We start from the raw sequence: 24808 nt of genomic DNA, 5'->3' as shown, positions 1-24808 counted from the left end.
TTTCCTCCCACACTCTCCAATTGTCTTTGGAGTCATGTGCACCATTGCTTTGGAGAAGTCTTCAGGTCATAGGCTTTCAGCTTTGTATAACCACCTCAGAATTCTCAGGTAGACCCTATGCCTCAAAGAAACAATATCTTCAATGACTACATTTTCTGATATTGGCGTAGGATCTCACAAGATACCAAGCATGTTAGTGGACACTATTGCATGTGATTCTTGCAAGGTTGCAAGGCAGATATTTTTAATTCCACCTTATAAAAGAGAATCCAAGCTTAGGAGGCCATATGACCTGGCCAAGATCACATAGCTTATTCTAAATGCAATGCTATAGCTTAAGTCCAAGTAAGGTGACCAACTGCACTGGTTTTCTTAGAACTGAGAGCGTTCCCAGGGAGTGAAAAACCACAACAGTCCCAATAAAACCAAGTGATGTGGTAAATGCTAATACCAGGTCCATTTAATATAATATCTAGCATGCTTGCCACCAAATGACAGCTAGAGCAGGACACCAGTTTGTTCTTTCTCAAGGCCCTCAGGCAAGTCATTCTCATTGACCTGCATCATAGAGCTCTAGAATGAGTCACCACTCCCATCACCTCCGTCAACCTCCAGCAGCTGTGTATATTATAGTGCCACACGGTTGGATGGCCATGTTTTGAAATACAAACTCGAGGAGAGGGCAGTAAACTCTTTGAGATATCAGAGCCGCTTCCAACTTCTGCTCACTCCTCAGCAACCTCTAGGCTCTTCTTTGCCTAATGTAAGCATTGGTTGAAGAAGAGGAAGGGAGTTATTTTAAAAGTTTTGCATAGGGCAGCTCAGGTGGCTCAGCGGTTTAGCACCACCTTCAGCCCAGGGACTGATCCTGGAGACCTGGGATTGAGTCCCATGTCGGGCTCCCTGCATGAAGCCTGCTTCTCCCTCTGCCTCTCTCTCTCTCTGTGTCTCTCATGAATAAATAAATAAAATCTTTAAAAAATAAATAAAAGTTTTGCATATATCTCATCAAGGTATTTGGCAATGCGACACTCATGCCGGGTTGATCATTGCTGTGGGTGTCTTGGGAATGACAATGAACAATTTTATGAAAACTGTATAGTCAATAACATTATTCCCACAGCATGGTAGGGAGAAGAAGAAAGGAAAGTCAAACAGCTCCTCACTGTTACTTGAGCTTGAGGGAAATGTAACCCTACAAATATCAAATAGTAAGAGAGACCTAAAGTTCCTTTTGCAACAACTTTGCTAGAAGTATGCAAAGAAATTAGAATAATACCTGGAGAAGGTATTCCAAACAAAACCCATTTAATTAGGTTTTAAGGTTTTTAAGTTGTATATAATTTCTCAAACACTCAAAGAGAATGTCTGGTTCTCCTAATGAGAACAAGGAACATTTGTTGAGTATTTGCAATGTGATAGTTAACTGTCAGTATTTAATGACACTGATTACTTAAAATATATTAAATCATCACAATAGCCATACATTGGAGGTACTTTATATATTGGCCCCATTTTACAGTTGGGAAAACAAGACACAGAATGACCAGAACACTACAGTAGAAATATATTCAGGATGTGAAGAAGCCAGGATCTGAACCCACACTGACTCTGGAATCTACCTGCCCAAGCATCACACTGCACTGCCTTTCTGTGGTGCCGAGGGAATTATTTCTGTCCACCAAGACCAGTACCAAAATCCCCAGACATTCATGAGTATAAGTAAACTAGGAGCAGAATGACACCTGCCCACAAGAGAAGAGTGGAAGAATAGCTCTTTGACAAGGTGGTAAAGAGTAGTGGTTTGACTTCCTCAGTGTTGAGTAATAGCTGAAATGTAATAAAGGAGGGGCCCAACCAAATGCTCCTATTCGCATTTAACTAAAATTTTGTCTCTATGAAGTTTGGCCTTAATTATATATATATATATATATCCACATGATTCTAGGTTCACTGGTAGCAAAGTAACTGACTACAACACATGCTCTCTACCTTCAAAAGCATATCCAAGGATACAGACAAATTAAAGGGCAAGACAAAAAGCTGACAGTAGCAGTGCAAACAAAAGTTAAGACAAGATGAGATGCCAGTGGGAGAGGAATTTCTACTAACTACAGTGACAGGAGGTTGGGTCTTTTTTCTCAGACTACATAATTCTTCCTTAGTCCTCAGAACAAACTCAAAACAAGAAAAAGATAGAGTTTCTCTTATTCTTTCCACTACATCCTGGATAGAGCTGCACCACTGGGAAAGATAGGCAGCCATGTCCTATCAGCTAAGAGATAAGTTCTTGCGCCACCCCAAGGGTCCTCCCTCCACCTTTGGCCCTGCCAGCTTCTTGGTTATTTGCATCCTTAGGAGACTACAGCTCCCAGCAGGCACTGAGAATGCACAGGAAGCTGGAGGTGTCAAGATGGTTGAGTCCCAAAAATGTTTCCTTACATAAGGATAAGCTTTGTCAGGCAGGGTGTCAATATGAGGACCTTTAGTAAGGCAAGTTGGCTTGAGAGGGGAAGGCGGGGAAAAGTGAGTTGAAGAAGGAAAATAATTCTTTGGCTATATTCTATGGGAGGGGGATGGTAGGCCATAAACACAGTCTCATTTTAATTAATAAACACTTGAACTTTTCATTCAAGAGCAATTCATCTGAAAGTACCAATGTAAGCTTTTTTCCCCTTTAACATATAGGATACAAAATGTTCCAGAAAAGTATACACCTGAAACAAATTTTCTATAATTTACAGTAAAATTTAAAGTGTATATATCTTTACTTCTTTCCACAGAAAAAGGCAAGTATCAATAAACCAAGGCTAGGAAAATAAGTACAAAAAGGAAGATCAAAGCATTTAAGAAAAGCTGGCTGAAATAAAATTTAAAACAAATGAAACAAATAGAAAATTCACACAAGCAAAATAAAAAGCAATAAAGAAGAATAATATGGTCACGGCAAAAAAAAATAGCACTTTTAATGTATCAAGGTAAAAAGAATGAAAAGGAAAAATAAATAGAAATAAAAATATGGGGGCAGGAATGAAGACATTTGGCAAAAACAGACTCAAGTAAAGAATCATAGATTCTTGCTCCTAGGACAGAAAACAGAGCATCAGAACAAATGCAATAATCCTTTTTTTTTTAAGTCAAAAAGGTAATTACTCAGTAATATTCTTTAAAAATTTTCAAAGGCTATATGCTGGGTGGAGGGGAGAAAAATGAGACAGGTATCATATTCCTTTCTCCACATGGAGATAAAGAAGAGTCAGTCTTTTTGGCGAGAAGAAATATGATAAGCCTCAAGTCATCCACAAGTACACTTTAGAAATAACCACTTAAAGTAAGCATAAGTAAAATATAGTCCATACATAGAAAAAAGGACAATCAGGGCACCTGGGTGGCTCAGCTTGTTCAGCATCTGCCTTGGGATCAGGTCATGATCTCAGGGTCCTGGAACTGAACCCCATGTTGGCCTCCCTGCACAGTGTGAAGCCTACTTCTCCCTCTCCCTCTGCCCCTCCACCCCTCACCCCCCACCCCTGGATCGGCTCGTGCTCTCTCTTTCTCTCCCTCAAATGAATAAATAAAATCAAGAAAGAAAGAAAAGAAAGAAAAGGAAAGAAAGAAAGAAAGAAAGAAAGAAAGAAAGAAAGAAAGAAAGGAAGGAAGGAAGAAAGAAAGAAAGAAAAGAAAAAAGGAAAAAGGACAATCAAAAGAAAACAGGGAAAGTTCAACAGGAAGAATCTGGGCCAAGTATTTGGTTTTTATCAGTAATAAAAAGATGTTAAATTTCCCTATTAAAGCCACATTTTTTAAGTGAAAAATTTGACCATACCCAAGACTATATTTAAGACTACAGCAAATATTTACATAAAAAAATGAAAAAACAACAGAAATTCAGGCTCAACACATTCAAAAGAACAGAAAAAGTAGAAACCACATTCTCTTAAGATTATTCAATAAAACTAGAAATTGCTAAAAGGCAAAAAAAATCCAATTATTTGAAAATTAATAATGCTGTATATGCTTCTAAATAATGATTGTATCACAAAGAAAATAAACATTTCAAGAAAACATTTAGGGTATAGTAAACATGAGGCTATTTCATATGCAAATATATGGCATATGGCAAAGTTGCACTCAGTTATACAGCCAAACTCTTTTTTGGTTTTGATGTTAAAAGCAGATGAGTAAAGTAAGTGAAATAATTAATAAAAAATGAAAGTAGTTAAAGAAGAAAGAAAAATAATAGAACTAAAAAAGGCAATTAATGGATTTGAAAAAGAAATAGAGATTTTATAGATACATTCTAGAGCTAGGTTATTTGTGTGTGTGTGTGTGTGTGTGTGTGTGTGTGTGTTCATTTGCAAACTGTCCCTAGTACACAGAAGGCAAGGAGAGACCTAAGAAAGAAGCAGATCCCGAATGAGTAGGTGACAAGTTTATAAAGCAAGGGAATTAACTTTCAGGGCTCGTCCTGAGAAGCTACAGGACACGAAGATGTCCTTACCCACCCGCCAGAATCCCAAAGTGATACAGAGGTCTTGATCTGCATTCAGTCACTCTATAGCCCCGATGTCCTCAACAGCTCCCTACTCTCAAAGCTGTGTCCTTGAGAGCACCTGGGTGGCTCAGTGGTTGAGCATCTGCTTTGGCTCAGATCATGATCCCAGGGTCCTAGGATGGGGTCCTCCAATGAACTCCCCACAAGGAGCTTGCTTCTCCCTCTGCCCATGTCTCTGCCTCTCTCTCTGTGTCTCTCATGAATAAATAAATAAAGTTTTTTTTATTTTCTACTTATGTTTACATTATTTATTACATATGTTATATATATTTTATGTACCTACTTTCTTATTCTACTCTCTCTTATTTTTATAATCCTATAGTCACAACAATACATAAGAATCCTATCATCTCTCATTGATTCTTCCAATTCCAGTCTTTCCTCACCTAGGTTGATTTTATATTCCACAAGATTGTCTAAAAGCAAAATTCTGATTGTCTTCTCAAACACTACCAATGTCTAAGGACTCCCACGAGTAACCAAATTGACAGTGAATATAGTTTTAGACCAGATAATTCTGACATTAAAGTAAAAAAACTGTGGGCATGTGGACTCCAATAGAAGCAACCAGTAGAAACAGTAATCCATTCAATTATTCATCAAAGTTTTATTAAGTCTCCCATGACTATAGGTACTGTACCAGGTTTGGGTGGCAAAAGATGACAAATGCAAAGTCCGTGTCCTGAGTATCTCACAGACCAAAGAAGACAAACAACAAATAATGCTAGAGGATGTTGACCCCTTCAAAAAAAAAAAACAAAAAACAAAACAAAAAACAAGATAAACTAAGACAAGCTCAAAATTGTCAGAAAGATGAGTTTATTTGGGAAGAGTACAGAATTGTAATTTGGGACATGCAAACTGCAACCAGCTATAGGAGAGTCCATTGTAGGTTTGGGATAGGCCATATTTCTGGGTAGGGAATGTAAAGAAGGGGAGTTCAGTTAAAAGTTCTTAAAATAAAAAATCAATGATCAGCTTTGAAAATTCCCCAAACAGATAAAATACATCCAGTCATATAAATGAAGCTCAATTCAGCTTATTTTATGAAACCAATCCAACCTGGATCGTTTCTGGCTCATGTCTTGAAACCATATGCAAAAATTTCCCCAGGCTGATAGGAAGTAATGCCTAAACAACTGCCTATCACTTAAGAAAATTCTAACATTGGGGTACCTGGATGGCCCAGTTGGTTAAGCATCTGCCTTTGGCTCAGGTCATGATCCCAAGTCCTGGCATGGAGACCTGCATCAGTCTCCTTTATCAGTGATGAGTCTGCTTCTCTCGCCCTCTCCCTTGGCCCCTACCTGTGCTCTCTCTCAAACAAATAAAATCTTAGGAAAAAAGAGAAGAAAATTCCAACATTCTCAGTTTTCTGTAAATCAGACATTTATGAGAAATCAGTCCCTCAGTCCTGAAGCTTTGTTTTTCTGAAGACACATACATCAGATTTTCCATCTTACATTCTCTAGTTCCATTTCAGATTGAAATTCTTTCATGCGGCACAATGAGCTAAGGATCACATCAGTCCCATTCATAGAATGATACAGAAACATAAAGAGATGTGCCTGACTTAATCTAGGTCTTCCTGGGGTTTGCTATACCCAAGCTGAATCTAAAGTCTGAGCAGGAGTCACTCAGAGAAAGAGGCCTGGTAGAAATGACAATATAAACAAAGGCAGGGAGGTAAGAATTAGTATTTTATACGTGATGATATTGTTAAGCCATATATGGTAAGCTAGGCAGTGGTGAGAGATAAGGCAGTAAAAGCAATCCATGGGAGTTTTTTTTTTTAAGGTCCTTGGAACTTGACATGTAATAAACTATAAACTCATTGAGGGTGGGGATTACCATGTGTTCTTCAGGGTCTATCTAACATATCTCTCCATCTGAATTGCCAGCTAGAAAATTGCATACATAGTGCCTAGAATGCAATAATCAGCCCATTCTTTGAAGCCTTCCTTGCATTTCCAAGTCATCTGGAAGAAGACAAATGTTGATTCTGCCAAAAGACCTTGTATCAAGCTGAAAACTTATGTTTCTAGGGCAAAGACTCTCAATAAGTCAGAATGCACAAATTTTATTTCTCTGGGGCTTGTTTCCCTTTCCTCTGGTCACTTACATCGAACTTCATTGATGCATTTTTCTAGATACAAAGCAGATATAACCAGAGGGAGAACGTGTTTGAACTCAAAGTTTAATTCAATTTCAAACCAGAGCTCCATTGTGTGCATTATTTATCAATAGCATTTAAGTGCCCATGGTGAGCTAGCCCTGACTTGGCTCCATAAATAAACGATGTCACACTTCATTTTTATCCTCCAAGTTCTCAGACTCAAAAGAGGAAAATAGGGAGCATCTATACTGCTTTCATTAAGCTAATTATGACTAAGTAAAGCCTAGCTAATTGGCCAACCACAGCAAAGAAGTCATTGAAACCTGGGAGATAGGCAGTACTGTGAGGAACTCTAAGTCTCCTCACACAGGTTTGTTTTGTTTTGTTTTTTTACTTTCTCCTTTTCTTCTCTTTCTTTTTTAAACCTTTTGCCTTCTCACAGTATAGAGATTCTTTTACTCAGGTTTGTTTCAACTCAGCTGTGAAAGGGAAGATCTCAGAGTCAGGAAGTCTTTGATGAGTGACAAAAAGGCCTCTTGCTGTGCTAACATCTGATGGAGAATCATAGAATCTCAAGAATTAAAAGAAATTTAGTGGGAAGTATGCCGACTTCCATTTGTTTCCCTCATGAGACACTTTTATTTTTGGTGGTAAGAGAGGACCAGGAAAGGAAACATATGGGCCCTGTGAGTTACTTATGATCCGGAGATTCCCAGTCACATCTGCCAAGATGGAAGCAAGAGATGGAATCAAATGATTGCATTATAGGAGAGACTAAATTCAGTAGTATGGAAAAGACCCAAAGCCGGGTGCAGTCCCAACAAAGAAAGAAAGTAAAGCAGTTCTGTGTACAGTATGGATGTAAGAATTTGGCAAGAGAGGGTGGTATAAAATGGAAAAGCAAAACAAGAGGGTAGATGTCGAAAAGAAACCCCTAGATTTGTGATCAGGAAGGACTGGGAATATACAGTCTGGGGATAGACTGGTGCCTGGGTACACTTCCCACTCAGAACAATGTGAGGATCCTGGCAGAAAGTGTGAATATGGGGTGGTTGCTGGAACCCAAACTAGATAGCTATTTGAGATAAACAGTCTAACATTGAGATGAGACTATAGAGACAGTAGAGGCCTTTCTAGAAAAGAAAGGGAGGGGAGCCTGAGTGGCTCAGTTGGTTGAGCATCTGACTCTTGGTTTTGGCTCAAGTCCTGTCCTCAGTGTCGTGAGATCAAGCACTGTGTCAGGCTCCGCACTCAGTGCAGAGTGTGCTTGATATTCTCTCTTCCCCTCTCTCCTTAACCCTCCTCCTGCTTACTCTAAATAAATAAATAAATAAATAAATAAATAAATAAATAAATAAATAAAATCTTTTTAAAAATAAAGAAAAGAGAGGGAAAGAAGGAAGATGTGAAAATGAGTAAGAAAATGAATACTAGATGCAAAACCAAGGCCACAGAAGATGCTGGGAAAGACCCCAAAGTAAAAAATATACATTGCTTCTGAGAGATGGAATATACAAAGGGACAATGACTAGACGCTACATAAAAATAGAATTCTGACCCGTAACCCAGAGCAACCAGCTCCAAACCACAACCTCTGTTGCAATCAGCCCTAAACAGCCAGGACACGATCAATAACTGACAGCTTTTCTAATTTTTTTTAATGATTTTATTTATCTATTCATGAGGGACACACAGAGAGAGGCAGAGACACAGGCAGAGGTAGAAGCAGGCTCCCTGCAGGGAGCCCGATGTGGGACTCGTGATCCCAGGACCCAGGGATCACTCCCTGAGCCAAAAGCAGATAGATGCTCAACCATTGAGCAACCCAGGTACCACCAACTTTTCTAAGTTTTGCCCCTACTTCCAACTTAGGACCAAGTGGAGAAAGCCAATATGGCCAGCTAACCAATCCAAGCAAGATGCCCTGATTCTCAATAGCCCACCTCCAGCTACCCAGGCCAACGAGGGCATTCCTGAAGCTTTCCTTTTCTTTTCCATTATAAAGCTTTTCCACTCTTCTGCTTGGCTTTGAGTATCTGCCAAATACAAGTGATGGAGCCTGACTCCCTTGCTATAACAAATTCTGAATAAATAGTCTTTCCTTATTTTTATTTGGAAGAGAAGAAATGTCTTTTCCCCCCATACTTCTATGTACCCAACACTGTTTAGGGTGCTGGAAATAATAGTGAGGAAATCAGGAAGAGATCTCTGTCCTTACGGGACTAACATTCCTTTGGAAGAGACAAACAATAAGCAAGGAGAGAAATTAAGCAAGCTTTGTGATGATAAACTGTTACAGAGGAAATAAGACAGGATGACGTTGTGGGGGGCTTGGCTAATGTTATACTGAATAGTGAAGAACAACCTTCCTGAGGAGGCCACATTTCAGCTGAAGGCCAAGAGATAAAGAGAAGCCAGACTTGTGAATTGCTGGGTAAGAGATGCCAGGTTAAAGGAACAGCGCGTATAGAATGCACTAGGGCACAGCACCCTTGTTTTTTGCTTTTGTTTTTGTTTTAGAAGAAAAAAGAAAAAGAAACAACCAGGGAAGCAGGGATGTGGTGAATGAGGGGCAAATGACGGTGAGATGGGGGAGGTAGGTAAAGCGGGATCACACAGCACTGAGGAAGGGAGTTATTTTAAGTGTGGAGGGAGAGTCTCATAAAGTTTTAGGCAGGAACTCTTGAGGTCCTAAGACAAATACAAATGTACAAGCAGAGCCAGTTTTAAATATTCCTTTTCACTCAATTACCATTATCAAGTCAGAGCAGTTCATCCTAAAGATTTTGAGTGTTTATGGTGATAGCAGAAGTGCTGCCGGGATAATAGTGCTTTGGTGTAATTAAGCACCTCTGCTCTTCCATCATGAAGATGCAACAAGCATCCAGCTCTTTTTCAAGATCCTACGCATAGTTGATAATGGACAATCCGTCATTATCCTCTTCCTGCCATACAAAGACTATTTTATGAGGATCCTGAAAGCTTTAATAAACCCTCAGATAATTTCTTTATGAGGTAGAGAATTAGTAGAGCTGAGCATGAAATAGGTTAGGGTCTGTAAACAAAGAGGGCACCATTGTTTTTATGACTTCTACCAGTGGTCCCTGGGTGGAAAACTCTAATTAGCTGGAATATTGATAACATACATGGTTGCAACAAGCTGCTGTCTAAATAGCAGCTATCTCTTTGCTCAGACAAGGACTTGCTCAGTTCTGACATCATCAAGCCTGCTCCATCACTTGAAGGCTAAGCTTACTCATTTCCCTTTGTTGTTAGGGTTATAGGCTAATGCACTAAATCCTGAGTCCCTGAAGAAAAGAAGTGTCATAGAGGGGTGATGCTCATAATTTCTGCCACAGTCTATTTTATAATACAGAGCAGTTCAGATATCAGTGCACTCTTGCTCCTCAATTTTAGCTGCCAATTCCAGATACAGATAAGGGCTGTGCATAATGATGCAGCAAAAAAGGTATTGTCTGGTCAGCATTGTCATGATCATGGCCGGTAGTATTAGGAAGGACTCCCTGTTTCAAATCAGTCAGTCACTGGAGATAGCATTCTAGAGCCTGCCCTGTATGTCTCTCTATATCAGCTGCAAACCTCAAATGGGAAAATGAAAAGAGATGAGAAGGGAAGCATGGCTGGCTGATGTGGTTGAACTCAGCAAGCATTTCATCAAACCTGCCTCCTCTTTGTCCTGGCACACAGCTAGACTGCTTTTCCAAACTTCTTGCCTTTAGGCATGGCTGTATGATGGTCTTAGCCATTGGAAAGTGAGTGAAAGTAAAGCTTATCCCATCCAGGTCTAGCCTATAAGCCCCACCACCACCACCACCACCACCACCACTCCTACTACCACCACTGCATGTGTTCCTCCAAGCCCTCTTTATCTTCCCTTCGCTTGATGCCAATGAACAGCACCATCTTAGAATCTACATTGGAAATAGAAAAAACACAAGATGGGAAGGATGGGGACCCAAAAAAACATCTGAAGGAGAGCTGCATGCCAATTGGGAACATCCTTTATGGACTTAGAGCAACAAGAAATAAGTTTCTTTTTTCAACTTGCTGAGATGTTGGAATTTATTTGTTAATAAATAAATATACTCACCTAATATAGTGAGTCCCCAACTAATAAAACCAGACTTTCAAAGAATTTGTATACAAAAGTGTGTTGGGAAGTATTTATCACCTTACGGTTAACTGCCATGGCCCATCAAATGAGAAAGTAGCAATGTTTCAAACAGTTTTATTGAGATTTAACTCACAAATCAGATAGTTCATTCATTTTTAAGCGTATAGTTCTATGGGTTTTAGTAAAAATACAGTTATGTAGAATACTTCTATCAATCCCCAAATTCTCTCATTCCTATATGTAGTCAATCCATGGTCCCAGCCTAAGCACCAGGCAAGTATAAATCTGCTCTTAGTATTCCTGGCATTTATCACTTAGTAAAATGTTTTTGAAGTTCAATCATTTATATTATCAGTAGTTCCTTTCTTTTTGATTGCTACATAATATTCCACTATATGTATATATTAAATTGTGTGTGTCTATTCACCAGTGGATGGACTTTGAATTATTTTCTGTTTAGTATTACTATTTTTGGTGCTTGTATGCATAAGGTTTTGTACATGTTTTAATTTCTCTCTAACAAGAGCTGAATTACTGGGTTGTATTAACTACTATTTCATACCCAAGAAAAGCTTTCTTTGATTCCTTTAGAAAGAATCTCTTCCTTGGTATTTTAAAATAACTTTGTTCATATCTGAATACTGCATTTATCACATTGAATTCAATGAATTTTTATTTTCATTCACATCTCTCTCTGTTAACTAGAATATAAGCTCCCTTAAGGGTTAAAAAAGGAGCCATTTTTCTGTGGTATGTTAATGTTTAGAATAGTAATGAGTGCTCAGCAAGTGTTTATTGAAATAAAAAAAAATGCCAGATAGCTTGAGGAAAAGGATCTATTGTATAGTCAGAGTGCTGGACTACATTTGTCAATTTGGCTAACTCCGGGAACTATGTGTCCAAGAATCCCTACTCAGTTTGATGCCAGTTAGAAATGACCAAAGGAAGAACTTGCATGGGACATGGAAGAAGGAAGTGAAACAGAAGTCATTACTCTCCAAAGATCACGTGACAAGGTGTGGCAGTGGCATCTGGCAGATACATCTGGCAGGCTCGCTTTTTTTCATCTCCTCAGCTCCTTGTCCTGCTCCTCTTCCTCACAGCCCAGCCCTTTCAACGGGTGCTTGGCTGTAGACCCATGTTGGTAAGTAAGCCCTACACAGAAGCAAGAGCTTCCGGTAGACCCCCTCTTTGGCTTCCCTCTTGGTCACAGAATATTCCTGCAAGTTCTGACATCACCTACACCAGAGTTCCAGTCAAACTAGTTAGCGGCTGATTCTTTCTCAGATTCTTCTTCTGGATCTGCACTTCCCCAGTTCTTAACACAGTTGTGTATGGTCTAATTCCCATAATAAAGCCCTCATTTCATATTACTCACACTAGATCTGTTTTCCTGGCCAAACTCTGACTGATACAGTTCTCCAGGTGTGGACTGTCTGCAAATCTTCACCCTCTGGGGGACCAGTACTGTGGCCCAGAACCTCTGAAAAGCTGCCTGGCCTACTCTAAACAGGTGGGCCTTCCCTGTCCTCTGTGACATTTATTTTAAAGGTCTCTCTATGCACAAACCATTACCCGTGAGATCTGGGAAGAGTTTTGTTTCCAGCATTAAAATGTCACTGAAGATTTTTAATGATATTGTTTTTCTTTTTCTTCAGCTAGTATTTAAATTTTTCCTGATAACATTTTAATTGCTATTAGAATTCCTAGGTAACTGACATCCTTTAAATTTTTGTTATAGGTGTTAATTGCTATCTTGAATCCTAAGGAAGATAAAGACAATTTAAAGAGGCAGATCTAGAGTAGTTTGAGAGAGAGAGAAAGAGAGAGGGATTCTGGGAAACAATAATTAGGGGCACTGCCATCTTATTTTCTTCTTTTTTATTTTCTTCTCACACTTGTACTTCAATTGTTTAAAGTAAAAAAACATCTTATTGGGTAAAATTAACATTTCCTGTCCTCCACCCTTGTCAAACAGCAGAGCTGGAGCACTCAATATTCCTTCCTGTAGTAGATTATCTTCTGATATGTTGTCAATGGTAATTGGAGCATATTACAGATCAGAGGCAGAAGGAGTGACACCACTAATGGTCTTTATGGCCAGTTATTACAGAGGGCTGTCCCCCTGCCAAGGAGGCCATTGTCTGGTCATGATCTGTGACAAAAGCAAGGCTCTGAGAGTCATGAGATAATTGGTGGTGGTGTCAGTACTTAGGGGCTCTAATGAATCCAATTTCCGTGAGTGTAACTATGAAGTAGGTACAGCTTTTTGTTGAATTTTATTTTAACTGATAGAGACAGACTTACTTCATCTTGCAGAGAGTCACTTAAGCTCTTCCCTGCATTATACATTTCTAAGGCCAGTACAATACCCATTTTCCTGGAAGCAGGATGAAAGGGAATTTACTAGTATTTAGAAGCATGGCAAAAGATGCAATGCTTTTTTGTCAATATGGTAACTGCAGAGGGAAAAGTTTGACTTAAATAAGAGAAAAGGCCAAGACCCAATCTGTTCTTTGAGGTACAAGTAGAAGAAACAGTTTTGCATAGATCAATTAGTTGGAAGATGAAGACAGGAAGTCTCCACCAATGAATTTTTGTTTTAGAAAAGGGAATTCATTCATGTTTGAGAGCTAAGCACAAAAAAATAGGCCATGATGTTACATGACGGAGAGGGGAAGAGGGGCTGACTAGAGCACAAAGCTGCTAGTAATGCATCCTCCTAATTCTGCCACTCCTGAGTTCATCTTGATTACGACTATATGGGACATCGATGCCATCCCAAGTAGGGATTCATAACAGCAAAGCTCAGGTGATGTGGTGGCTAAGCCTGAAGTCCCATTGCCTGGATTTGAAACCTAGTTACTGGACTTAGAAGTTGAGTGACTGTGGGAAAGTTATCTAAGTGTTTCTTCTTCTTCCATAAAATGGTTATAATAATAGCATCTATATCACAGAGCCAAAAAATAAAGTGAGTTAATACATGTAAAGCACTTTAATAGGTGGTTGGACCAAGAGCTGTGATGCCATCTCCAGGACCCCAAACATACATGGATGTCATCACAGAGCTTATGTCACAGCCTAGTCCACCTTCCATAGTCACAATTTCACCAACTCACACTCACACACACACACACACACACACACACACACACACTCTTGTTCCAGTTGTGGCCACTTAGTATATAAAAGTATTTTCCTTGTCTACAAACTACCTAGCTGCTGGTCACCAGTCATTATCCTCTGTCCTATTTCCTATCTCTAAGGAACACTCTCCAAAAATCCTTTGGATCCCTTTATGGATTCACCATTTGCCACCAGTAGACTAACAGGCAAGTAGAACACCAGCCCTAGGAGCTTAACTCTACTGCTATAGGTGCTGCGGATAACAACCTGTTTTCCTGCCTCACCTCAGTTTACATGAGATGAGCCACAGACTCCACTACCCAAAAGACAACCTCTGTCTTCTGTCCCAATGAATTCTCTAAGCAAGCTAGTAATGCTACACCAGGCCCCCAGCTGTGAGGGGTCAACCGAGACACGCAAGGAGTTCATTAATATTGATAACTACTCTCCATTTCTCCTAACAGTTAAGTATTGGGTTCCATCTTCAATGGTGATCCTCAAGAAAATTTCCCACTTATATCCCAACCTGGTTTTCTTTTCTAAATCACTTGGCCTCTTCTTTTCTTTCTAGGGCTTGACTGTACCTCCTTGAGAAACTAATGTATTTCTGGCTCAGAACAGCCTAGAGATTGACCACCAGTCAGTCAATCTAATTAGACTATATTTCAACAACCTCCCAGATAGCTATAGGTTTATGTATCTGTATAGGTTTATGTATCATCTGGCTTATGAAATCTTTGGGCTTCTGGTAAGTCTTAGTCTCATCACTGTAACTATAAATATTGGTAGTTAGCCATAATGATGTCAATAAATTAATGCATTCATTCATTCCCTGCCTGGTTCCATTAGAAGCCTTAAAATAATTAGCAAAAGACAGTATATGAGGTTAAATAAAGTAAAGCAAAGACTGAGCAGTACTCCAAAATGTTTTCTATTCTGCAACAATGTTTAAACCGTCACAGATTTAATTTTGAGCTTCCAGCAAAGAAGTCAAGAGGGAAACACATTTTTTTTTAGATTTTTTTTTTAGATTTTTTTTTTTTTACTTATGTGCTTGAGAGAGAGAGCACATGCTCATATGAAGGTGGGAGGGGCTGAGGGAGAGAGACAAGCAAACTCTCCACCTAGCAGGGAGCCAGGTGTAGGGCTCCAACCCAGGACCCCAGAATCATGACCTGAGCCAAAGGCAGATGCTTAACCCACTGAGCCACCCAGGCACCCCAAGAAGGAAACATATATAATGACAAAACAAGTGAGACCATTTGTGAATGCTGGTCACAAGACTTTTTGGAGATATTCAAAGGTTTTTCTGTCACTAACGTGTGACAAACATCATGAGACCCTGACAAATACTGATACGACAGGTTCCCTTCCCTTTTGTTAATTCTACAGCCTCAAAACTCTATCATAAATGTGTCCATCTCACTCAGCCAACATGGGTTGCAGAAACAGCATCTGTATCCCAGAGCAAAATTTGGGACCCTGCTAAGTCCCTGATTAACCCCAAGAGACTCCATTTCCTCTGTCTGTTTTAATTTGCATCAAGTAATATGCCATTAATCTTCATTGATCCTCACATTCTGCTTGTCCCTGCTATTTACTAGGGAGCAGAATTCAATTTTCTATGCAGGCAAGCTAGTAGGCCTTCAGCTGGTTTAGAGTTCTGTGTGTAGACATCACAGTCACATTATTGAAAGTTCCAGATGAATGGCTACCTATGGAACTCAATCAAACACTGAATGGATTCGTCACTAAAATGAGAAAAATTATGACCATGGTATCAGGGATGAGGATTCTCTTATTTTTCTTCTTTTATCTTTTAAAAAAATCTAATTAGTGGCCAATGTGATTGTATAGCCAACCAATAAGAGTGAGCACACAGAAATAAGGTTTAGATTTGAAATTAAGCCAAACTTCAATTAAGTCAATCTTCCAAATTTAATAATTTTTATAGTCATTCTTTTACAGAGTGCTAATAAGATGTACATGGTAGGCAATACACACGTGATTATAACTTGTATTATAACATAACTACAGTGAGCATGTTTTTTGATAAAGGAAAGTGAAAATTGGAGAGAAATTGTATTGGGGCCCCTTTAAATGTTCTTAAACCTGAAGTAGAGGGGGCCCATTGATAGATATTTTCCAGAAGAGCCCTGATAACTAAGTATTCCAGAAGATTAGAGGCCATAATCTTTCTTCTTTCCAAAGGAATACACCATACAAGTAAAAAAAAAAAAAAAAAAAAAAAGTTGTATGGATCCCAAAGAAAATTCTACCTAGAGAGATTTGATTAAATATCTTTTTTAAGCCTAGAACTAAGATGTCAGTTGTTTTACAAATCATTTTCCACACCGAGGATACAGATTTACATATAAAAATGTAAAATTTAAAATTGGCAATATTGTAAGTAACATATATGGTAGATGATGTATATATGGAGAGAATATGGAAGATTTGTGAGATAGAAGATTATTGTCTTTCACTAATATATTATAGTACTCATTGTTCTCTAAAGTAGAGGTAGGATTGCCATTCCCTGTGCTGTTGCAGTTAGCTGAGGCCCTCAAGATATGAGAAAAAGTTCTGTGCATTATTTTCAGGCAGAAGCTTGATGAGTCAACAGCACATGGTTTGCCATGCCCTCTTTCCCCTCTGCCATGACAACCAAGAGGTTTGCAGATGGCAGCTACTCTGTCAGCCTGGGTCCCTGAATAAGGGTGACATAGAGAATAGCATGCAATCAACCCATGATGTTCATATGCAGCATAAGCTACATAATGTCTTTATGAGGCTGGGCGTTACTGCAGCATGACTTAACCAGTCCTGACTGACCAAGTTAAGTGCTGCTAGATCAGGATAGGCTAGATAATGCTGCAAAAACAAATATTTCAAAATCTCATGTGCTTAACCCAATTAAGATTTACTTGTCACTCGTGTTGTATGCCCATCATGGTTTATTGAGGAGGCTGCTTAGGGACTCAGGTGACAGCCCTTCATTGTGATTGCCAATGCAAGGAACAGGGGACATAATAAGTTGTTTACTGGCTCTTAAAACATCTCACCCAAAATTACACTATTCACTTCCACTCCCAATTCACTGGTGAAATGATGTCACATGGCCAGCTACCTTCAGAAGGGGTGGGGAAGTGCAATCCCATTATATGTCCAAAAGGAAAGACTTTTTAAAGAACATCTGTGATATGCCCTGATGATCAAAATACAAGTGTAATATCCATTTTCTAGATGGTATGATCAGTTGAGAAAGCTTTAGTAACTGCCTTAAGCTCACAGGATATGGTAGAAAAAAATATCTGAACCCTGGCAGCCTGAATTCCAGGTCCTAGACCCTTAAAAACTGTGCAATTATACTAAGACTCTGTATTAATGATAATAGTGAGCATTTTGAGATGGTATGCCAATCAGCATGAACTCATGATAATGGCTGACAAAGAGGCAGAAAAGCCTAGTAGCTAGTGATAGGTTTCTGGCTAGTAGTTACGTGACCTTGGACAAGTAACTTACCCTTTTCATTCTTTAGTTGCCTCATCTATAATATGATGATAATAGAAGCACCTCTATTAGGGAGTTGCTCTGAAAAGCAAATGAGTTGCATAAAAAGCCTGCTCCTTAGGCCCCTTAATAAATGTTTCCTAAGTGCTTGCTGTGCATTGGGCATTGTGCTAAGGGCTTTGCATGGATTACATCCTGCAATGTCCCAAATACTGCCATGACAGTGAGGGTGCCTCACCTCACCTAGAACTTGTGTATAACATTTGTCATCCTTTCTGTGGCTCCTTCTTGTCTCCCCCATATTTTCTCACATACTAATCTTTACCCTAGCCCTAAGTGCCTGCTTCTGTTGTGACCAGCATCTAAAATACCCTCAGTCATACACCCGCCAAGATTTTGTACCAATCATCTGAGTTCTGAAATATCCTTACCACCTTCCTCTAAGGCACATATATCAGAAGCCCTGGCCTCTAACTGCAAACATACCCATTTTATCCTTTAATATTCTTATGAAAAATTTTTGTATGCCCCTGATACAGATAAACATATGTGCTCCTAATATAGATTTGGGGCCAGAATGTAGAATAAAATATAGCCAAGCCCTCAACAGGTATAGAATCCAATTTAGAAATAAGAACCTTATAAAAATTTAAGAACTATAAAATGTTTTTATTCTGGCCTTCCTGGAAAAAAAAAAAGCCTTACCTGTACTCATTCTTGGAGGTACATGAGGTCAGAGTAAGAACCTGAAGAATGGACACATTGTTATGTAGAAAAATCTTGGCTATGTATCCAGAAAACACAGTTATGTCAAGTGAGTTTAAAATAGGTTCCGGGGGCACCTGGGTAGCTTAGTTGGTTAAGTGCCTGCCTTCAGCTCTGGTCATGATCCTGGGGCCCTGGGATCAAGTCCTGCATTGGGCTCCCCACTCAGCAGGGAGTCTGCTTCTCTGTCTCTCTCTGTCCCTCCTCCCCACTTGTGTGCTCGCTCACTCTCTCTCACTTGCTCTCTCTCAAGTAAATAAATAAAATCTTTTTTTTTTAAAGTAAATAGGTTCTAGTGTTGACCCTTCAGTAATTGTTCTTTACAACTTTGTGGGAAGCTAGGGAAGCCCCCTGACTCCCCTCTGCTCTAGTCCCTGACACTAAAAAAGGAAACCAAGACCTGCTACACGTGGGGACACTCACAGAGCAAAGCCTTCATGAATTAGGGCAGCACTGAGTTCTGAAATATGTGGAGGTCCTTAATGAAGGCTCTTCTGCATCTGCACAGAACATCATTGTTTTATATGGATTTCTTTTAAATAGCCTTTTGACTAAGAATATCAAAGTAGATTGACACTTCAGATGTCCACTACCCTCTGGAAGAAAATCAAGAGGATGGACTTCATTACTTTTTGTCCTGTTTAGCCTCAGAAAAATTTCAGCACTTTCCCACTGCATTGGTGCCTCTTTACCAGATGCTTTTTTTTCAGAAATAAATTCTAATAAGAATCATACCTGCCAAATTAATTTCACCCTCAACTCCTAGAGAATCCTTAATACAAAAAGGATTTGCTCAGGAAAGGTCATTTGGAAACAAAGAAGCAACACATGGCTGTGAAACATGGGGAGCAAGGAGGATTCCCAGATGGAGGAAACCAACCATGTGAGGGTGAGTCCGCCATGTTTAACTCAGCAAATGCCTCATCCTCTGTCAAAGGCAAGGGGTTGATGCAGAAACAAATTATGAATGAGGTAAATAGTGCAGAGTCGGGGGCAACACCCACAGCCTTGAAGCAACACATCTATGAGGCAGGATTTTCATTAGTTATCTTTGCTATCCCATTATGGAGCCATTATTTATCCTCAGATATTTATGCTAAACAACATTAAGTAAAATACAAGCTAAGTAACTATGATTTAAACATATGTATGTACATATATATTTCTTTTAAAGTGTTTAATGATTATATACCAATATATAGTTATATTTTAAGCATCCTCATTTAGCAAGAGACATGCTGATTTAATTATCAACGACATGTCAAAAATAAAAATAAAACAAAAACAGTAACATATTATGTCATGATTAGTTTTTTTAGTTTTTTTTCATAATGAATATGTATAAAACTATAGTTTGAAACATAATTTCATATCACAGCATTCAATGTAAATACCACCACAAAATACTAATTTTTACGAGTAGCTACTGGAGATTCTTGCATTTTTCATAAAAAATAGAATAGTTTATTTTTATAACTTTCCAGTTGTGTTTCAAAGTAAGTAAATGTGGGAGAAGGCTTCTGGTTCATATTTAGAAGTAATTCTTTGCAAATCACTGTGTAAGTATGGTTAATTCTTATTTCAATAAATAATATGCCAACTTAGAAATAATAATCATTGCTATATTTTCCCTTTTTATCATTGATTTCTTAAGTGCCATGGAAAGCTTCCAAGCTATTTGAGAAATAGATAATATGATTGTAGCCTGCAGATCTGGTGAAGACAATCTTTTTTTAAAAAAATATTTATTTATTTATTATTTATGATAGACATAGAGAGAGAGAGAGGCACAGAGACACAGGAGGAGGGAGAAGCAGGCTCCTTGCCAGGAGCCCGACATGGGACTCGACCCTGGGACTCCAGGATTGCGCCCTGGGCCAAAGGCAGGCACCAAACCACTGAGCCACCCAGGGATCCCCTGGTGAAGACAATCTTAATGGGATTTTTATGTGACTCTTAATTTGTTTTCAACATCAGCATGTCTTAATCTTCCCACCTAACCATCAGTCCCACCTGGACAGATACTAAACAATATATGACTCAGAATGAAAACACCTAAACCTGATGAAGGCCCAAACCACCATAAGGTCTGGAGGTATTCACCTGAGTAAGAAACTAAGGGAGCCACGCAGCCCACACATGCTCATCTGCTGTCCACTAATCTTAGTACTTGCCCACTTGATATGCATCCCAAATCTCTCAGCCTTATTTTAAAATAGTAGTTAAATAAGCATCCTATTTATTGAATTTTTTCATATGCACTGCTGAAGCAAGAACATCTTTATTGAATTTTTGGAAAAAATAAAAGAGACATCAGTTTCTTTGAGCCCCCAGAATACCATAGAGTTGGAAAATACTGGAACACCCTATGACAAATGTAACTAGCTACCTAATTATCTGCCTTTTTTACCTTCTCCCTTACCAAGAAAGCCCTAATTTTACTTAGGGCAACTGTATCAGTCAGCTTTTGATGCATTATAATCCATCTCAAAACTTAGTGGCTAGAAACAACCACCATTTATGGTTTGATGAGTCAACAGCTGCAGAAGGTTTTTTTTTTGTCTCAGTGAGTTTCATTCATATGTCTGAGACCTAAAGATTGGCTAGCTATTGGTTTTGGTAACAGAGGTGATTGAGCTATATGAATCTCACCATCCAGCAGGATAGCCAGGATTTGTTCACCTAGTGGATCCATACAGTTCTGAGAGAGTAAGACAAAGAGTAAACATCCCTGTGACGCCTGGATTAGGAGCTTGCACAATACCATTTACCCTTTGTCCTATTGGCCAAAACAATATCTAAGGCAAGCCCAGACATAAAAAAATGGCCAAAGAGACTCCACCTCTTTGTGAGACGCAGTTCAACTTCACGTTGAATGAGTGGAAAAAAGGAGAGACCTAATCATCACTTTTGCAAACAATTTGCTGGAGTAGCAATGTGTCCAGATTAAAAACAAACAAACAGCAACAACTGGAGAAAAAAGTTTTCCGGCTTTCCTTACATTGAGGGGTGATCATATCTGAGCATATCAGAACATGGTTTGGTCAAGACAGATAAGTGAGCTTCTGAAAAAAAAAGCTCCTTAATGGTAAAGAGACTTAGCTGCCTTACAAATGCTGCTTTGAATCTTCCTCCTTCTTCCTGCAGGAATGCAGAAGCAATGCCAGAGGTGGAGCAGCCATTCTGAAACCTTGAGGCAATAATGATCAACTTGGAAATTGCTTTTTTTTTTTTTAAGATTTTATTTATTTATTCATGAGAGACACACACACAGAGAGAGGCAGAGACACAGACAGGGAGAAGCAGGGAGCCTGATGTGGGACTTCATCCCAGGACTCCGGGATCACACCCTGGGCCAAAGGCAGACGCTCAAATGCTGAGCCACCCAGGTGCCCCTGGAAATTGCATCTTAAAGTGGCCAAATATAAAGGAAAAAGAAGACAAAGAAAGCCTATTCCCTGAATACTTTTTACATGAAAAAACAAACAAAACAAAACGAAACATCCGGGGCACTGGGGTGGCTCTCTCAGTTAAGCAACTGCCTTCAACTCAGGTCATGATCTCAAGGTCTTGGGATCAAGCCCCACATCAGGCTTTCTGCAAGGAGCCTGCTTCTCCCTCTGCCCCTCCCCTGCCTATATTCTCTCTCATACATAAATAAATAAAATATTTTTTTAAAAAAGAAAAAAAGATGGGACACCTGGGTGGCTCAGTGGTTGAGCTTCTGCCTTTGGCTCATGTCATGATCCTGGGGTCCTGGGATCAAGTCCCACATCAGGCTTTTTACAGGAAGCTTGCTTCTTCCTCTACCTGTGTCTCTGCCTCTCTCTCTCTCTCTCTCTCTCTCTCTGTGTCTCTCATGAATAAATAAATAAAATCTTAAAAAAGAAAATTCCTTACTTGTTTAACTCACTGTTGGTCCTTGCTGTCACTTTGGGCTGAATGCACATTCTCACACACACATACAACATATGTGTGTGTGTGTGCATGTGTGTGTATACATGAGAGACAGGAGAGGATTCAACAGAGCAATTACCCCAGGCTAGGAAAGATAAGCCCACCTGGATCCACCTTAGAACAGGAGTGACGGTTGCCTACTCTAGAGCACAGCCTGAAGTTGGACGGACACATTTTCAAAATTATAAATCTGAAGCAGTATTTGGGGCTATGGAGTAAAAAAAAAAAATGTACACAAAATAGAAATAAAAACAAGAAAGCCCACAGATGAGATTTTTCCCTGGGAATATAAGAATTACTTTCACCTACTATCATTGTGGGAAACTCAATATATTGGAGAACTGACAGCATTTATGTGTTAGGTCTTTGGAAAACAATTAATTCATTCAACAAATATTAATCAAGCTCCTTGAAAACTGGTTTATAATGTCTCTTTTTTAAATTTAATTAATTATCTTACACTTCACAGGATATTAAAGGGCTGTCAAATATGGTGACTTTGAAGGAAAAACAGAACTACCTTTTTTCCTTTTCCCATTCCTTTTCCTCTTCTCTTACTATTTGCTTCCTTCCATTCCCTTCCCTTCCTTTCAGGAAAATAAGAAGAGTCTCATTAACACTTTCCTTTCTTTCTTTAGGTCTATGATTCTCAAAGCCTGGAATAATACTAGTTTTCTATAAAGAAGGCTTAAATGATAAATAACAAATACATGGTGAGAAGGTTTTTCTATTTTCCATTTTCCCTATTTCTTTGTCTTTAATTTAAAAATGTTTTAATAGGGGATCCCTGGGTGGCTCAGCAGTTTAGTGCCTGCCTTTGGTCCAGGGCGTGATCCTGGAGTCCCGGGATAGGGTCCCACATCGGGCTCCCTGCGTGGAGCCTGCTTCTCCCTCTGCCTGTGTCTCTGCCTCTCTCTCTCTCTCTCTCTCTCTCTCATGAATAAATAAAATCTTTAAAATAAAAAAATAAAAATGTTTTAATAAAATAGTTATGAAAAGGCTGTAAGAACAATACAAAAAAATAGTCCCTCACCTCCCTCCTCCTCCCTCCTCACTTCTCCTCCCCAAAGACAATCACTTTTGCCTCTTTTAGCTGTTTTTTAATAGTTCTTAATTTTTTTTCGAGAGAGAGCATGTTTGCATGAGCAGAGGGCGAGGGGGCAGAGGGAGAGAGAGAGAGAGAGAGAGAGAGAGAGAGAGAGAGAATCTTCAGCAGGCTCCACCCCCAGCACAGAGCCCTACATAGGCCTCAATCTCACAACCCTGAGATCATGACCTGAGCCAAAATTACAAGTTGAACACTTAATCTACTGAGCCACCCAGGTGTCCCTTTACTTTGAAATTTTAAAATAAAATGCTTATACAACTCTTTTGATCAGTCAGATTTAATTTATCTTTTGACACTCTTTATAACTGATCAAAATTCTTAGGTAGATTTAAAAATATGTCCATAGATTCCCTAATACTCTGCTTGGCTTAATCCTCCTCTTCTTGAGTGTGGGCTGAAATTTGTAACTTGGTTCTGACAAAAGGAACAAAACTGAAATGACGCTGTTTGACTTGGAGATCAGGTCCAAAAAGGACTGTGGCTTCTGTCATGGTTTTCTCCTCTCTTTCTCTCTTTCTCTTTCAGGCCACTTGCAGGGGGAGAAGCTAGCTGCCATGTTGTGAGGAGCGGAGGCACCTGTCCAACATCCATTGAGGAACTTAGGCTTCCTGCCAGCTGCTGTGTGAGTCTGGAAGCATATCTTCCTGCCCTAGCCAAGTCTTCAGAAGACTGCAGACCCAGCCAACATCTGGACTATAACATCATGAGAGACCCTGAACCAGAGCCCTCCAGCTAAGCTGCTTCCAAGCTCTTGATCTACCAGAAGTGTGAGGTGGATCAATAAACAATAAAATGTTTGCTGTTTAAAGCCACAAAGTTTGGGAGTAATTTTTTATGTAGCAATAGATAACAAGAAAGTACTTTAAAATTGTTTTCTCCATAGTCCCAATAGAGTTACCTACATTTTCAATTAATCAATGACATCTGTCTATTTCATTATATGTAAGTGAATGTTATTCACTAAGCCAATTATTGCATTATAATTACATATCCTTTCTTTACATTTTGTTTTTACTAGAATTAATAATTGGCATTATTCTGCTAGTCATACATAGATACCTATATACCTGTCCTCATTACTTTTCCAAATATTTCATCAGATCTCTCATATACCTCTTACAAGTTCTCCTTACTTGAAATGGCATATCATAAGAGGTCATTTTTAATAATGATCATAATAGACTTAGTAATGATTATAATAGATCATTTTAATAATAATATTCAAAAATAATAAATAATTGTCATTTATTTTCCCCCCATGGAGACCTTTGTCTCAGAGCTATGGTCTTGTTGCTCTAACCCAGATAGCTTTTCTCTAGGTCTGTCATTCTAGGATTTACCTTTCTTTCACTCTGGGGCTTCCATTCACTACTCTTCTGTGTCATGACCCCTCCTTCTTAGATCTTACATCTTTCGTCCCTGTGTCACTTCCTCTTTATAGGAGAACATCCTATAAAGCATAACACTAAGCATAGTTGCACGGGTGAAAAAATTGAATTTAGGTGTAGGAAAATGTCTGATTTCTCTAAAATT

The 24808-nt window shown here is 39.1% G+C and overlaps 1 long non-coding RNA gene across 1 annotated transcript; it reads left to right on the top strand.

Moving 5' to 3' along the window:
* Window positions 1–12208: 12208 nt before the first annotated feature.
* LOC129521814 (uncharacterized) lies at window positions 12209–24081 on the top strand. The gene is made up of 3 exons (XR_008666863.1): window positions 12209–12319; window positions 22806–22880; window positions 23801–24081. It is a non-coding gene; the product is annotated as an uncharacterized LOC129521814 (long non-coding RNA).
* Window positions 24082–24808: the final 727 nt, after the last annotated feature.

Source organism: Nyctereutes procyonoides, unplaced genomic scaffold, assembly GCF_905146905.1.
Source record: "Nyctereutes procyonoides isolate TBG_1078 unplaced genomic scaffold, NYPRO_anot_genome, whole genome shotgun sequence".
NCBI lineage: Eukaryota > Metazoa > Chordata > Mammalia > Carnivora > Canidae > Nyctereutes > Nyctereutes procyonoides.
This window is presented reverse-complemented; position numbering and strand designations above follow the sequence as displayed.